The following is a 17,370-nucleotide window of genomic DNA, read 5'->3' as shown; positions in this document are numbered from 1 at the left end:
CTGCAGAGCCTCCCTAAGCAGGAGCTAGATCTGTAGAAAATTAATATCTGAGTAATAAAACACTTTGGTTTTTTAATCAAAGCAGATTATTCATTTTTGCTCCAAAATGAGTGTGTTTTCTGTGTTTTTTTTCACAAGTGAGAACTCGTTTTTCCTCTTGAAAATCTGAGGAAGATGCATTTCAGGAACCCCTCCAAGCAAGTCTAAATGCAATGGTTTGGAAATCTTCCCTGATTCTTCTTGCAGTTTAGTTTGGCTGATATGAAAAAAAAAATACGCATCTTTTTCATGCAGAGATTGACCTACATGCCTAATTTTACCATTTGTAAAGTCAGAAGATTAAATATGTACACGAATCTTCAAGGAGGTGAGGCCTAACAAACTTTTGATAGAAAAACAGAGGAATATGTGTGATTGTGAAAGACATCTTTTCTCTCTAGATACTATAAAAGCTAAGTGCAGTCTGCAGCAGCTTACAGATTAATTATCAACTACACACTAAGTTTTTCATTCCTTTCCTCCTTTATTCCTTCTAGCTGACAGCTGGTAGTTTTACTTTGTTCTTGCTTTGAGAGTGCCTATACTTTACTAGTAATAAGTCCTTTCAAATAATGCTTGGATTTCCTTGCAGAACAGAGTGTCTTCCAATCAATCCCATTTCATCTGTCAGAGAGTCCAGAGATTTTCAACAACTCACTTTGAGTAGATTAGAGTAACAGATATACCCTTGAAGACTTCTCTTGGAGAGGGCAGGCCTGCTCTGGAGCACTTAAAGCTCAAAGGCAATTACCACATATTTCCAGAAGAAACTCTGACTTGGTGGCACAAAGGTACACTACCACACTGGTGTGAAAAGGCATTCTGGATAATTAAAAAAGTAAAATTAAAAAAAAATCCAAAAAACATTCTGTGTTGTTGGGTTGGGTTTGGATTGTTTGGGGTTTTTTTACTGGACACTAGAAGTTACACTTTTCCGACATTTTTTCTTTGGAAATGAACCACCCAAATGCATTGTTTATGAAGAAGACTATGAAATGCTTTGTGGAGTCCAGCAGATAAGATACTGTAATATAGTATCTCTCTATATATATAGATCTCCTGGTGTAAATAGGTTAAATTTCCATAGTGGCTGCACTTGGAAGTCAGTCCTACAGTGGATGTTGAATCTCACTCCTGACAAATAGAAAATATACATCGAATGCCATGCACCTCTGACAGACCCTGGTTGGGAGACAAAACTCAAAATGAATGTAGAGAATAGGGCCTGATCCATTGAAGCAAGTCTGTGTGCATCTCAGGAAACTAACTTTATTTCAGGTATTCACATTAAAACAACACAAAATGCTAAAGTAGAATTAGCATCAAAAGCACAGGAAAGATCAAACAACCAGCTATGCTTATAACCCAGTTATTAATATAACAGCTTCAGTGCTTCAAAGAAACCTGCAGCAGAATGAAATGGAACTTGGAATGAGCTCAGGCTGCAGTTCAGACCTCAAAAGACCATCACTACGTCACCCTAAAAAGAGAGTTGGACCCACCTTGTGCTTCACTTCAGCAACCCCAGATGTCAAAAGAATCACTTAAAACATTATAAAAGGTAAAGATGGTTGAGAGGACTAATAAAAGTGCAAATGGAAATGTCAAAAAGTTCACAAAATATGAGCAATAGAAATGAATCCAGAAAGTCATTCAGTCAGAAGGTTAGAAAGCATGGCTCGGGAGAATTATGAATGCTAACGTGCCACTGAAAAATGTGAGGCAAATCTTTTTATACATAATTGGGCAGAAATGAAGATAAAAGAGCCCGTGTAGAACAGAGGGAATGACCTAAGTTCTCACTGAAAAAAAAAAAGGATCAAGGTTAATCTACTGCTGGTATCTGAAATGTGAAGAAGCAAGAGAAATTGTAACCTGGATTATTTTATCAGGGGTGGGATCACTCAGGAGATGAACACAATCACCACACAAATATAGTGTCTGCTATGAGACATGCCATAATTAGAAAAACAAAATTCAATAACCAGGGTCCCACCAGGGGGTACTTAACCATTCAAAATGGTATACAAAGAAAGAGCAATGTTTAACAAGAAAACCAGTTTATTTGTCTTCTTTATCAGCCTCAGCACATATTATGCAGACACAGACTTGGGCAAATTCAGTATTGGCTAGCATATTATACTATTACCATTCTTTTCCAAGAAATACATTTTTAAAATAACCCACTAACTATGCATCAGTTAATTTGGGATCCCGTATTGTAGGCACTTAAGCTTTTATGTCAGCACTGTTCTGCACTTTAATCTTTTCCCACTGAAGCTCCTGTTTTGAACATCCTGTCCTATTCCCAAAAAATTAAAATGCTTGCAGAGGCCATTGCCTTTAGTTGCCTCTGGCCATTCAGCTTCTCGTGTGGCCAAGGTCTTGAAGCCTCAAGTTTGAGAAATTGAAATGCAGTAACCTACACTTTGTAAAACAACTGAAATTTGCCATGAATAATTGGCCTTTGGGGAGCTCAGCTCAATCTGTGGCATATTCCACCCCTTTGCCCTCCTTCCCACTGACCCCTGAGCACTGAAGAGAAGCAAAACACATATTTGAAATGTATTAATAGGAAGAAAGTCCTACATCAGAGACTATTGTGTGTAAGTTGTAGGAAAGCTAGCTCCCCATTAAGCTTAAGGCATTGACAAAGCAAGTGAATGTTAACAGGCAGAATGTTCAATAACTGAGAAACAGTAAGGCCTGGTAGATCACTCAAATCAAGGAAAACCACTTTATTAACAGATATTAAAAGGACCAAGATACATTTTGTGGTAGGCAAAACCTAAAGAATCAGAGAGCTAAGAACCACAATGCTTTGGAAAGCTGTATGCTCGTGAAATACTGGATGCACATATTCATGCTCCTGAGCTCCTGGAGTTGCAGGGATGGGGCCTAAATACGAATTTAAATTTCATGCTCTAACTCTTGCAGAAATAAAGTTAGACAAATTGTCAGAAAGGTCGAGCAAGTTTCATGTGTTCTGATACTTTAACTTATTTTATCCTTATAGCACATACATCTATACACACACACACACACACACACACACAAAAGAGCTCTTTGAGATGACAAGCAAAGAATAAAAATACTTCTTCTGAACTGTGGAGGCAAAAGTTCTATTGTAATTCACTTGAGGTTTTGGGAGAGCAGTTCATGGGTGGTTAATATTTTGCCTGACTCACTGAGAAGAACTAATAAAAGTAAAAGCTGTGCAGCTGCTCCTTCTAATCTGAAAATAAATCACAAAGGCAGGCACAAACAAAAGGCAGGTGAGTTCTCAACTGAACGATTAGGAGGAGGACGAATGAGGGGGGAAAATAGGTAAAGTAATCCACCAACTTCTTCAACAAAATTTAATCAGAAAAGTGGTTTAGAAAGGGGCCGCAAATCTACTGAAAACAAAGTTTCAAATAACAAACACCAATAAAAGTACAAAATAAATAATAGCCTCAAGGCCAAAGTCTAGAGATTAGCAGAGCAATCAAAATGAGCCAGAAAAAAACAATCATAAGTCTGCGAAGCAGTCTGTCAAGCAAAGAGCTCTCAAAACCAGATTTAGGGAACAAGCTCTGTAGAGGGAATGGTCGAAGGCTGACTGATAGAGCCAATATTTCCACCCCGGCTGGGATTTCTTGGTGAGTGCCAACCTCATGAAAAAAAAAGACTCTTCCTAAAAATCAAGTACACATTGCAAGGATAAGGGATCATAAGGAACAGATCAAAAATTTGCTGCCATAATCTCAGCATTAAATAGAGCTATTCCCTCTTGGCACTGAAAAATTTTAGTGACATTGACTTGTGTTTACTCTTAGGAAATATACTGGAGCTGTACTGGGGGATACGGTACACATTAGTCCAAGTGACAATAATCAATACACCTTTGGCATACAGTCAATCAAAATACACACTGAGATTCAGCAGCCTTGCCCTGACTGTGGATCTGGATACTTATTTGAGACAAAGTATGCAAAATATCCCCTTTTAATCTTCTGCATCCTCCTAAATCGATGAGATTTGGAGGCTACTACAGCTCTCAGACAATTGGGGATTTATATTCTGAGGATTAAAATGTCACAATGTGATCATTTGGTCATACAAGACCCTTGCCTGCAAGATCATAACAGCCTCAACAGTAATATTTCAGAATATTTCCAGCCCTTGAATGTAGACTGTTGGCAAGTTGAATTTTATAATTGCACATGAATGTTCCAAAATTTAACTATAAAAAAAATAACAAATTTCTGCCATATATTAAAAAACCTGATCTCTTTTTTTGCCAAAATATTTATTCTGGTAAATATGACTTTCACCACTTACTCTTTTTTACAGAGGGACCCTGTCACAAATCTCCTGTTGCACTCTCCCTGCTGAGACAGGCTGTTGCCACATTTGGCAGGGGAAAGCCCCAAACTTGCGAAGTCTGTGCGTATTCTGAACTTTCTGGTGACAAACTTCGGCACTGAGGTTAGCAGAACTAATGACATGCATGAAGATGAGTGCACATCTAATCAAGTATTTGCAGGGTCAGACGCCATTATGATATTATAAACACAGGATCATTTAACAGAGAGACCAGAAACTTTTCTTTGTGTCAGAGGAATAAATCCCCTACTGTTTTAAAGCTCCTGAACAAATAGGGGTTTCATATTTGTCTGTATCTGCTGTCTATTTTGGATCTTTGTCATTTACCCTGGCCCACATTTAGGCCTGGAGCAGCTGAGAGAAAAGTCTGGATGTGTTTATTTTTTTATTGCCTATGGAATCAAGCCACGAGATAGTCCTGTCTGAAAGGAAACTAACCCTGATTGCACGACTGATGGGATTGTAGTGTAAAAAAAAAGTCCATTTTAAAGTTTACCCAAGAGCAGTGTCTCTTCAAGTAGTGTGACCCTGTGGCTTCATTTAACATTTCTAGGACGGAGTCTGCAAGGTTAATGTGTTAAGACAGTAAAAACTTTCCCTGTGCCTTGGGCACATCACTTCTATTCACCAAGGCAAATAACACCCCACCTACAGCAGCCTGCCCAGAAGCGCAAATGCTGCACAGCAACAAGCCTCCGTTTCTTCCCGTCTCCTTGTCTCCTTGAGACTGACATTGCCTGGGTGCTGAATAGCCTGGTGGGAAGAGTTCAATGCGGGGTTTGCACTTTCCCAGCCATTAGCCAGCTGCCACCGCATTTCATTATCTTAGAGGGTGCTTTTATACATCAAAGGCACTTCCAAACAGTGAGATGAAGTGGAAGTAACTGAGCCTGGTCCACGTTGCAAGTTGTAGTATTATTTATTGTCGTTATTTTTTGCGCCCATCTCATGCCATCTGGCCCGCTAACTGTAAAGGCTGGTGATGGAAAAAAGACCCAACACACCCCTCTCAATTTCTTGGAGTGAATCCTGCTGAACAACTAGGCCTCGGAGCAACTGCCTGTTGTTATCAGGACTCTTCATTGTTTTGCACAAGGAACCCTCTAAAAAGCAAGGGGAAAAAAACAAAGGTAGCAGACAGGATCTCATGTGAAAACAAAGTAAGCAGAGCATGAAAAGCATCACCGAGATGGCTTTTACTTGCTTTCTTTCTGATGTAGCCAAGAAATAAGGAGTTGAAAAAGATTTTCTTTCAGTCTTCTAAAGAAGTTTCCTGTGAACAAACCAAGGTAGTGGGTTTTGCATAAGATTGCCTAAAATCACTGTTCAGCTGTTCTAACTTACTTCAGCTTTTGTCTTATTATGGCTTTCTTTTAATGACAAAAGCCCATATGGCTGGTGATTTATTGTACTTCTCCAGTGTTTGAAACCTTCTTTCCATTACTGGAAATCTCTAATTGATATATTCACAAAATCTTTAGAATTATATTAAAGGGTGAGAAAAAGTGAAATCTCTCTATGTGTCACAGACTGCTTGTGAGTGGTTTAAACAAGAGTTGTCAGTGGAAGTATGATTAAGCTGCACTCTTACATAGTGGCTTGGTTTTACAGTCCACGAAATAAACTACAGCAGATTTCTACTTTGTGCCTGCCTGCCACCCAAATGCCCTGCTGCCAGGAAAATAAGCTCAACAAGAAATGCTCAAACTTTCATACTGACCTTTTATGACACAGATATTTTGTCTAAGGATTTCTTTTCCTTTCCTTTAAACACTAACTTGAGACTTTGGAAATACAATAGTTTGATGGTGAGTGAGTGAGGGCAATTGATTGTGCAATGTTAAGGTACTATGTCCTAAAAAATGTCCACTTGCAGAACATTAGTTCTCTTTTTTATAAATCACAACGTTTTCCGGTTTTGTTTGCTTACCATGAAACTGAGCATCTGCTATAGTGAATTCTTGTATCAAAGGCTCTGATTCTGTAAACCAAGTCACATAGCTAAAGCTTTTGCTCATACAGTTTCTAAAGGTGACTGTGCATAAAGAAGAGTTTGCAGCATCAGGGTCACAAATTTGGGTGTCCTTTAGTAGACTTGATGAACTTAATTTGAGACTGGCACAAATAGGAGCTGAGTACAAGACAATTAATTTGGTCCTAAAATCTCTTTCTAGTTTGCACTCAGTGCAGATGACCTGTAGCTGTGAAATATCTCCCTGTAAGCTAACAACTAGATTGTTATCCAAGACTGACTTGGAAACAGTAGTCAGAGAAAGCAAGCTACTGGCAGCCAACATCAAAAACAAAAATCCCTGACCTTGACTGTACTTAACACAAAAGCCTTTTTCCTGCTGTTTTTCAATGAATGAACGAACGAGAGCCAGCAAATTATATAGCAGACACTTTCTTCTGAAAAGATAAAGTAAATCTCTTTTATTTCTATATACAATCTGCTGCACAAGCACAAAGACAGGAAGCAATATTGGGAAATTCTTAAAAATATGATTTGTGCTGGATAGAGTCTCTTCCTTCTCCTTTATATCACTTGAACAAATAGTGAGCCAAGAATTTCCTGAACTTTTGCAATTTGCTTGGAAAATGTATTCTCCCTTCCCTGCTACTGCTTTATGAAGAACAAGTTTATTCCTAGTGGTAGGGTTTGAATTTCACTTAAAACCGCATCTTATATACTCTACTCCATCTCTGCTCCTGCCATCCTGGCTTTCTTTGTAATGGGATTGAACAGGTGCTGCGACACAGCTTTATTTTCAAGCTGCACCCAGATAATCTTCCCCATTTTAGAGCATGGCAGGCACCCCTTCTTGGGCAACCAACCCTGCACCACACAAACGGAGAGAACAGTCACAAATAAATAAGTCCTTTGCTCAGTTTTAGAAATATGAGCAAGTCAGATGTATCCAGTAAGTCTTCACCAGACAGATTTGTGTAGTACCTCAAATGAGCTGTCCACAGGAGGCCTAAGGCTCACGGGACAGACATTTTTATGCAGATGAACTAGGAACTGCCAAAAGCAATATGGCCAAAGCAAGTAGGTTTCCCATCTGTTTCAGGCAATAGGATGGCACCTCTTTTGTCATTTCAATGAACATTTATTCCCCATTCAGGACCAAATGGGTAAAACAGGGCCCCGTGATAGGCTGGACAGGCAGCATTTTACCCCAGCGGCCCCACAAGCTGTCATTTGGGCTATGGCACCTGGACAAGACACTGCTCAGGGAGGCAGCATGCAGTGTCTTCTGCAGAGAGGTGGGCAGCCAGCACAACCCCGCTCTACCAGGGTTTGGGGGAGGGAAACAGTGGAGTAGCATGAAGCTGCAGGGCACAGTGCATGGAACAGACCAGGGAGTAGAGGGAAAGGCTCCAGGAGGGGCTTGTTCCCTGGAGAGGTGAGTACTTGGTCTTGGCATTACATTCATCTAGGGGGAGAGGTTAATTTCACCCTCTGATAAACTGGATCAGGGAAAAACTCACTTAATTAGCCTTCAGGCTCAGTTCCTCACCTGATGAAAGCAGGACCATCTTTCACTGTCCCACTGGAGCAGAGCAGCAGCTGAGGATGTGACCCCCAGTGCTTAATGCCCTCCTGCAGGGTCTCCCCTGGCAGCGAAGCCCTCAGACCCTCTGCCTGCCTGCACTATGGGCAGGTGCACACTGAGGGCAGACTGCAGCTTGCCCAAAAACAGCTCCCCTGGAGAGCGTGGTCCTCTCCAGCCTTCACCTCCCCTTTGCCATTCTGCCCGGCTGTCATATGGATGCTTTTCTTTGCCAGCTGGTTTGGAGCAACCCAAACTGCTACTACAGCAAGGCTCTGGAGCAGTAGGAAGGAGAAAGGCAATTGGATCTGGCATTTCCTCACTGATATTGGGAAAACAGGACGGAATTAGAAAGAGAAAATGCAAACTGTGCTGCAGTCACAGGTTACCTATAGATCTTCCAGGAGAAAGGGGAATGTGCAAACACACTGCAGCTCTCAGGATTCCCTGTCAAAGCATGTAGCACCCCTGGCTGAGAACTGCTCAACCAGGGCCTGATGGTCAGAGGTAAACGGGATTTTAAATGCTGTACCCCATTCACCAAAACAATTATAATAGTAACTCCCATGAGAAAATGTATTTCCCCTGCTTCAGAGTATCTTTAAATACCATGACAGCAAAGACTAAAGATAATAATAGTTCTCACTTTGTTTCAGATATGGTAAACTAAAAGAAGCTTTCTTTAAATTTATATTTCATTAAAGGTCACCGTGAATTATGACTCTCTTCTGAACTGCTCAGCTGTTACCATGCAGGGTCACTGTCTGAACAACCCTCCCAACACACCAACAGCTAATGAGCAATGACAATAAGTTATGAGGCACAATTCAAGGAAACAAAAAACAAAAATGGAAGGATATGAATTCTACAGAGCACACACAAAAAAAATGGGTGGGATGCTCGTTTCCTCAAATTGTGTATCAACTTCGTAAGTTAGCAACAAATTATCCCCCATTAAAGGATGAGGGTATCATCTTACATCCCACCTTTGTGTTCTTTTTCCAGCACTCTGCTGTAGATCCAGATCTCTTCTTCTTCTGTTTGAAGAACTGTAATCTTTTTACATATTTTGAAACATGGAGTATTGTTGCTGACATGATTCACATGCTGGTCTCCCAGCACAGAAAATCAACAGATCACTTCAAAATATCTGAAAAAAAAAAAAGGAATCACGGCGCAGATGTACACTAACATGCTCAAATGATAGTGCTTGAACTATATTTAGCAAGACAACAAATAAAGGATGAATTACAACATCATGAAAACAAAACAGATTTTTCATACAAAACCTTGCAGCTGCTTTCAGACAGGATTAATCTGCATTCCTGAATGAGATATTTCTAATATTTTATTTAAAAGCTCTGGGTTTAGTTTCTTGTTACTTCATTGTATCATTTCCCCCAAAAGAGCAACACTTCTTTTTTCTTTTTTTTTTTTTTGTAACCTAAGAAATACATTTTAACCCAGTTGTTTAGTTTGCATGTTATCATTGCTGTCTTCTGCTTTCAATATGATACACACAGTAGCTAAAAATGCTGTTGTACTGTTACACTGTATGCAGTACACAGTGTACCAAGTGCATGTTTATTCTTAATCCCTAGCAGTTCTCAGTCACTAGCTAACAAAACACAGCTCTATTTTTTTGGTTGGTTGGTTGGTTTTTTTAAGGGAAAAATATGGAAAATCCTGTATCCATTTTAAGAAAGTATTTTCTCCTCTGGTATCAAAAGATTTGAAACATTAGCAAGATGCAGGGTTTCCATAGCACAATGAGAAGTGACTCTATATAAAAATACTGATTTACAGATCAAATTTATACATCTTTTGCTTCACAAATATGGAATTGCAAGGCAAAACAAATGTGTTATATCTGTAAGGTGGCTTTTTCTAAGGAAATATTTTTGTGTTTATGAGACACTAAATTTATGTTACTGTAAAACAGATTACTTAAATATCTCCTCACAGCAAAATACATGTTTTTTTTAGTTTTTTTACATCAAATACACACTCTTTATATGATGAAGAGTTGCAGAGGAATATAACAAGCATGGATTTATGTTAAAAGACAAAATAGCAAACGTGATATAGTATTTGTCAAGACAAAGCAAAATAAATTAATATTTTTTCAATTGTTAGAATTTCACAAATTAGATGAAAATTCAGAGTTAATCAAATCTAAAAAGAAATGAAACTGAAAGAGGTTGCTCTTTCAAAGAAAAGCAAAGAAAACTTAGTTTGACAATGTTAAATAGATAGCTGGGATCTGCTGGGAATACATACCTTGGTTTTGTCTGATTGACCTCATATCATTGCTATGGTGCATAACTACACCTGACAGGCCATTGATTGTCAGTATGTAAAGCAGATCCTTGGGGAAATAACTTGGCAGAGAGCAGCTTCCTGTGTTTTTCACATTCCCACAGCAAAAATACAAGTCCCTACTCCAGTATTCATCGCATATAGAGAAGAAAGAAAGAAAAACAATGCCCTTACAAAAGGCTTTATAAATGACAAAGATGGTTAGCAACTGCCTCACATGTCAATTAACAGATTGCAGGCTCAGATCACAAATATGAGAGAATAATATTGATTTCAAATTTCAGAATGAAAAAAGCAATACATTTTTTCTCTCTTCAGCCCAGCTTTTACTCCACAACTCAAATAACTTTAACACTTTTCATGTTCAGTCCTGCTTGATAATTTTGCCACAAGTATGCAGCACACACACACGTGCACAATAAAAAACCCCACAGATTAGAATGCTGTTTATTCTGCTGCCACAAAAGCAATTTTACTCTACTTTGTGTGACCAAATGTACCATAATGTTTTCATCAGCAAGTTAAAGAGAGTATGCCTAATGGCTTATACAGTCCTACTACACAAGAACCCTATTCAAACATTTGCTCAAGTCATGCATGGCTTTAGTCACATGCATAATAGCCTGCAGACAAAAGACACAAGAGACAAGGAGGGCTTTATGTATCAAACTGAAAGTAGTATTTCCCTGTGCTGATACTACGTAAACATCAGAGAACTGCAGGATATCATATTAACATGATTTTTTATCAGGGAAAAGGAAAGATAAATCAATGCCTATAACTACAGTACCGGTGTCTGGAAAGAACAAACACATAGTCAAAAATGATAATGAGAAATTTAGATGCCAACAAAAAAAAAAAAAACAAAAAACCCAAAAAAAACACCAACAAACAAAACCAATTGTTTTTACATGTTTACAATAAACTAAACTATATTACTTAATACAGATTAATCGAAAAGCCTTTTTGTCAGGATATAAAAGAGCCATCCTTTGGGGTTTTTATTAGCTAGATGGACATGCTCACAAATTCAGGAAGAGACATGAATTTCTATTACCTTCCTATATTGAGAGTGTTCACTGATAGCATACTCCAGTGCCCAATGTCTGCATCAAGCCTTGCCCATTAGCATGGGGCTACTGCTCTGCAGTCAACATCACCCATAGGGTGTCAACCCAAGAGACAAGGGTAGGCAGAGGGAAAGTGTTGGGAAAGATCATCAATTAATGTAAACTGACAGGACAACCCCTCCTCCACCCCTCACCTTCACAGCAGCCAAAGCTTCACAGGTGCAAAAAAATACAACTACAAAACTATGAGTGAAATCAGAGCAATCTGATCACACTCATGGGCCAGACATAAAACTCTTCTATGAATCTGGTCAGTCAGCAGAATTGTCTCAAATCAGATGCCTACTTGATAACACAGGACTGGCTTCAGGATAAACTATGCCATTTTCCAAGCAAAAACCAAAGGACTCATAAGGGATGCAGTCCTATGGATCAAGTCCTTGTTTCCAGCAAGATAGCTAAATGTACCTCTTCTACACGCTTCAATTATTTAAGAATGCCAATAAAACGAAAGACTTAGAAAAGTTCAATCTTTGAATCTCTTTAATAGACAATCTTGCCTTATAATACGCATTTCATATAAATAGAATACGCGTAGCATTTCCATCTGTACATTCTGCAGTATGTTATGAATGAGATCAGTATCAAAATTCCCATTTTTGAATGGAAATCAGGATATAAGAAAAAGTGAACTAGCCCCAGTCAGTCACCTGAAAATGAACCAAATGCTTTCTGGACCAAAAATTTCTGAGTCTATGTATCAAATCTACAAGAATGTGCTGTCTTCCTTAATACCATAATACCATACTGGGACCCCATCTGACAAAGACCTCACTATGGCTTAATTCTGTAAATAGTTGCATCGTTCTATAAAGTTGTATAATTCTATAAAGAAGTGTGAAATGGAAGTTCATTCCACAATGGAAAAAAAAAGTTAAGTTATAGTAATGGAAACTTTAATGGGAATGGTTTACTTTTGCTAAAATGTTGAGGAAGAAATGGTTGCTTAGGTCCAGAATAAAATTTTTAGTCAAAAGGAATAAGAGAACTGCCTAAAATTGCTTTTTAGTTTGAATCCCCATGTACAGTTCATTTCACAATTAATATTTCATATTCAGACAGTATCCCACAGCCCAAAAATACAGACTGGTGGTATGAGGTTAATGGAAGAACTGTTTTGATGTATTTATATCTGGTGGCCCACGGTGTCAGGAGGACTGAATTTCTGAGGTGATGTTTGTCAAATATTCTTCCAAGTGTTAATGCCAGGTGATCTTATTCACTGCATGGTAATAAGAGGTCAACAAAATCCTTCCTCCAAAAAGAAAAACTCAAATAAGCAACAAAACACACAAAAAAGCCATAAGGCCTTGTTGGGCAGATTGCAGGACGATGCACCCCTGGGAGGAAGCAGAGCTGCTGATCTGGCAGTTAGATACAGGCACTGCCCTTTGCAGAGTGTTTTGCAGGATAGTTATCTGGCTGCTGCACACACTGATACACCCACAGCCATGGGAACAGAGCTATTCCTACACAATATGTATTTTGCTTCTCATATCTTGTACATATGGCTACAAAACCCGAGCCTTGTTAAGAGACTATCTCCATTTACCACTACCTGTAGTGTGCTGTACTGTCAACTTGTTTTTTCAGACTCTGTGCACCAACATTTCTAAAATTAAAGAAAAACCACATGTGAAATGGTGGTACCTACAGATTAACTATACCCTCAGGAATTTAAAATATTATAAAAGATATAAATGATTTCAAATAATTACTGCTCTCATCCTGACACCCACCTTAGAGATGTTTTTAAGCTCACACCAGAGCTACAAAGAAAACCTGGCACTCCCCAGTGCCTGCCCATAGGCTTTTTTTTTTTTCCAATTTCTAATTGGGAACAGTTGATCAGTGGTGCCCTGGCCAGGTACCAGGAATAGATATGAAGCAAAGGAAGGAAACTTTGACAGAACTCCAGATTTCTACTCTTTTGTCCTGTGTCAGTTTGAGCAGGGGTTATACCATGTGTAGACCTGAATCCTAACTCATTTATCAGGCATGACCCTTGGATGAGCCTCACACCACCATTTGCAGGATATAAGCCTATATATAGTGTTTGAACAAGGCAAATGGAAGTGTGTTAAGGCTTGAAATTAAGGTTTTGACCTTGGCTTAAGATTTGTGACAACGTATGCAGATACACCAGGCAGCTCCTTTATTTACCACCATACAAGCTGTGCAGGTGTATCAACCTTAACATTGCTCTTTTAGTACTGACAGAAACAAATCACTTACAAATAAGTGAAATTTCCCATTAGTTTTTTAACATTAAGCTCTACAGAGTGAAAACAGAGTGTCTTAAAGCCAGCGAAGAAACTATCATAAGCTTTACTGAACTGCTCTTCAGGTTATAAGAACTATGAGGCACAAGAAAGAGTTTTTTATTTTCTTAGGGGACTTTGAGAAAATAATGAGAACACAGGTAAAATACAACTGAGGTTTTGTTGTTGAGATTTCTTTTTCCCTCTTTGTTTGCAAAAGAAACAATAAACTACTTAAAAACATCTTCCAGAGATAAAAAACCTTTTGCAAATTTGGATTAAGTGAATTAATTTGACAGGTGGAAAAGAGGGGGAGAAATCAGAAACACAGAAACCTTTGCTTTCCATATTTGCTCGTCAAACCATGTAGGTTTCTGATTGTAGGATGTTTTCATTCAAAATGCAGCTAAAGCTTTTTACAAGCAGCAAGAATTTTAATGGATTTTGCTTTTGAGCAATTTGAAGAATTTTGTTCCATTGTGTGGTTTGATCCCTAAATATATAATTTCCATAACTTTGATTCTTTAGATTATCTATTATGACATAAGATGTATGTAACCCTGAGTAACCAGCAACTTCATCTTTACTGTGAACCTAAAGCAGGAGCAGAATGCACAAGCTGGTTGCTCTCTCTGGCATTCCCACCTCTTTCAGAGGTTTCTCACCGCTACCCAAAAGCCATGCAAAACTGTAAAGCCGTGAATAGAAGGAGCATTCTAATGAGCCTGGGCTCTCTGGTGATGCAAATCTGGTGCAATACTTGTGCCGTTGCTCCCCAGGGCCGCTCCCAAGGCACACTTCTGTAGAAAGAGCCAGAAAAAGGCACAGCATCATGGCTTCTAAGAGGACAAAGCTGCTTCTTTCACCATCCAGATGGCAGTGCACAAGCTTTCAGGCCCCTAAACTCCCTTTAGTCGAGCACATCAAACTTTCGGTATCACAGTTATAATGCAATTTTTATCTGTAAGTGGCTACTTTCACCATTACAGCAGCAGGACAAAGACAGACACCAACATAGGCAAAGATATTTTGTATCAAGGAGCACAGACAGAACAGGATGCCCAGGACCTTCAGCTTCGGGCCCATTTCCCTCCCTGTCTTGCAGGAACGATTCCATATAGCTTCTTCCACAAAAATTAATGAAAATCTCTACAGGTCTTTTATTTAAGAAAAATAATAAGAAGCAATATTTCTGGCAAAGAAAAATAAGGTAATTCTTAGCCACCAAAAGGCCTAAACAGAATGTTAACATTAAGCCAAAATGCAGCTGTAAGCTTCCAAAATTAACTGCTTCCTAATCATAACAGTAAAATGCAGGGAAAACCATCCTGTGTTTATTATGCAGGACCAGCATGTCTGACCACAGGGATCACTTCCATGGATATGACTGACTCACAAAAACATCCAGGTTACAAGAAATTAGATTTGCTTAATAATGATTGACGGAGTACGAAAACATGGCCAGTACAGCTAAAGAACAAAAGTTCCTTGTTCATTTAGGCTTCTTGTCTGAACTTGTGTTTAAGCAAAAAGAAAATAGACGAGTTCTGTAACTGCTTCAATAAGAAACACAACCCACAGCTGGAAAACTTGTGTTCTTCTCTTGTCCCCTACATCATACTACCATATTCTGGTCAACTATGCAAAATGCTACTGCTTTTGCACCACATCTATTGAACTTTTATGCTCCTTACTTGGGGGACCCTCTCGTCCTAGAAGCTAGGGTACAATCTGGGTTTTCATTTCTAATCACTAGTGTACACATGAAAATAAAACACAAGATCAATCAAACATCTGTCTTTCAATACTGTGGTCCATCCTGAAATATTGTACTTAACACAGAGACAGCTCAAAGCCATGAGGAATCTGATGCAGGTAACTAATTTGTCACTATGAAGTGGCAACTGATGCTCTGCACTTCTGAGATGTATTTGGAACTCTAATACATGTTTAAACATGCATTGAAGCATCTGTTAGTCATTCAGTCACTTTTCTGATACAAACTCTAGGTAGGTTTCTGTTTCCCTTTTCTATTTACCTTATCCTCTATCCAATAAACTGTGAGCTCAAAATGATAATATAACCTAAGCAAAAAACAGGCATCAAAGCAATTAAAATATTATTTTTGAAAGGTCACAATTTCAACAGTATAAAAAAGCAGTAAAAACACCTCTGCCTTTCAAGATTCAAGAGCCTCTCCCCTTCCTCCAGGCCTCTTATTCCAGTTCAGGTGAACATACAAGGCTTCCTTTTCAGTGCTTCTCTATACTTGTTTATGCCTCCCACAGTTCTTTTACATTTCTTCACTTTCATAATAATAGAAGTACACTCAGAAAAGTGGCCTAAGACCAAGTATTTGAAAAGGCATTGTTTATGGGTACATGCAGATCGTTTAATCATGCAAGTTTTTTAAAGAATCAGAGCTTAAACCAATTTAGTCTTGAAAACAAAAGAAGTGTTTCTAAAAGTGTATGTATAACAGATAGTGTTGGAAGGAGGGTTCTTCCTCTCTAAGAAAAGGCTGATCCTTAAATACTCTTACAAAATATTTATGAGGGGCTTTTTTTTTTTTGCTGTCAGGACAGCAGCATAAGGCAGAGCTTGGGAAGAAAGTACCAAAAAACCTGCATACCTTTACTGAACCTTATACCCATATGCAAAGAATGACTAACTACACAGCATGGTATGGCCAGTTGCTGTTCAAAGAATGCAGGGAAAATGAGAAAACAGGAAAATGGCCAAAATATAGAAGCTTAGATATTTCTACACTCAGTGTAAGGACGAAAAAAAAAAAAAGATAATTTAATATGTTATTAATTTTTCTATTGTTTCAACCTCTCAGTATATCCAGGCCTCCACATTTCATACAGATTTTCAAATAACAAACTTACTAACTTATGTTCAACTTAGATATATTTTCCAGAAAGTCACATGGCCTTGATATGCAGCCATCAGGAAACGGAGGTCTTGATTCCTTTGGTGGGCTGCTCAAAGGATTAAACTCCTTGTGAAAAATGTCTCTTCTACTTCCCAAAAATGCCTCAATTCAGGCATTTCCCAAACTTTTCATTATCTCCTTTCCATAAGGCTTTAGGATTCTTCATCATCCAGTACTTGATGCCGAGAAGGTTCTTTCAGTCTGTTAAGTGGCTTCTCAGACCTGTCCTTTTGATACGCTAACCAGGACAGAGAGCTCTTTCAACCCTGATGTCACTCTGGTGGCACTGCTCAGCCCTCTCCCCAGTTTCTGAAGTCCTTACACCAACATTGACACCAACACGAGAAGCAATTTCCCAGCATGTCATGTCACATTTCAGAGTAAAATCACACCTTTCCTTTGCCCAATTGTTATACACCCAAGGGTCTCACTTTCTGCCCTAACATTGTGGTGTTAGCTGCTGCTCTTGCTCCTCTGCCAAGCTGCAAATTCATCCCAGCCACTGCACACAGTTTCCCATTGCCTAGACAGAGGACCTGTATTTCTTACTCCTAAGTGACTTTGAATATGTTTCAGTAAGGTCAAATATAACATAAACAGACTGCTTATAAGCACTATAGACCATTCAGTATCAGCACTTTTTTGCCCTTGTCTGTGTTCCTCCAAATGGTAGAACACAGGCATTTTAAGAGCAGAGATTTTATATGAACTTTCAAAACTATTGAAAATCCTTAACAGCACTTTTGTGCTGGTCCCTGTAG

At 38.8% G+C, this 17,370-nt stretch overlaps 1 long non-coding RNA gene across 1 annotated transcript in view; it reads right to left on the bottom strand.

The window, feature by feature from the left end:
- Positions 1-16,007, bottom strand: part of LOC125324572 — a 154,950-nt gene extending 138,943 nt beyond the window's left edge. Inside the window, exons 1-2 of the long non-coding RNA XR_007203039.1 lie at positions 10,242-16,007; positions 8,948-9,111 (exon numbers count right to left, since the gene is read on the bottom strand). This is a non-coding gene — a long non-coding RNA (uncharacterized LOC125324572). The remainder of the gene's footprint in view (positions 1-8,947; positions 9,112-10,241) is intronic.
- Between the last annotated feature and the right edge of the window lie 1,363 nt (positions 16,008-17,370).

This window comes from Corvus hawaiiensis, chromosome 4, assembly GCF_020740725.1.
Source record: "Corvus hawaiiensis isolate bCorHaw1 chromosome 4, bCorHaw1.pri.cur, whole genome shotgun sequence".
Classification (NCBI taxonomy): Eukaryota; Metazoa; Chordata; class Aves; order Passeriformes; family Corvidae; genus Corvus; species Corvus hawaiiensis.
This window is presented reverse-complemented; position numbering and strand designations above follow the sequence as displayed.